We start from the raw sequence: 617 nt of genomic DNA, 5'->3' as shown, positions 1-617 counted from the left end.
AGTCTGTCCACCAGAGGACGCTCTGCAACGTCCCTGTTAGTGATGGCGTTGATTAGTCTGTCCACCAGAGGACGCTCTGCAACGTCCCTGTTAGTGATGGCGTTGCAGAGGACACTGTACAACGTCCCTGTTGGCAACACTGATCTTTTTTTTTTGTTAATGTGTTTTTGTTCAAAGGACTTTAAGTTTCATGTCTTAAGTTTGTATTTTTATACATTTTATTTATCAGAACTTTAATATGTTTTGATGTTCCTCTGCTCTGTTGTGACAATAATACAAATTACTATCATATTATTTTAGTGAGAACTCAACTACAAATTACAAATGTTAGGGAAATCAGTTTATGTTTTGTAACGCGTTTCTGGATTTAAAAAAATATATATACAGTACATCGGCCGAAATATCGGGTTACCAAATTTTTAAGTAGCCAAATGTTAATATCGGTATCGGCCTGAAAAATCCTTTAACGGTCAGGCTCTACTCAGAATCCAGAGGAATGAACACACATACCCCAAGATGATGCTTAAACACTTCAATGTATATTGAAACCAACCAATTCCTGCGAATACACCTCATACATCCTCACAGATCATGTACAAGCAACCCCAAAGCTCCCC

This window comes from Etheostoma spectabile, chromosome 9 (assembly GCF_008692095.1).
Source record: "Etheostoma spectabile isolate EspeVRDwgs_2016 chromosome 9, UIUC_Espe_1.0, whole genome shotgun sequence".
NCBI lineage: Eukaryota > Metazoa > Chordata > Actinopteri > Perciformes > Percidae > Etheostoma > Etheostoma spectabile.
This window is presented reverse-complemented; position numbering follows the sequence as displayed.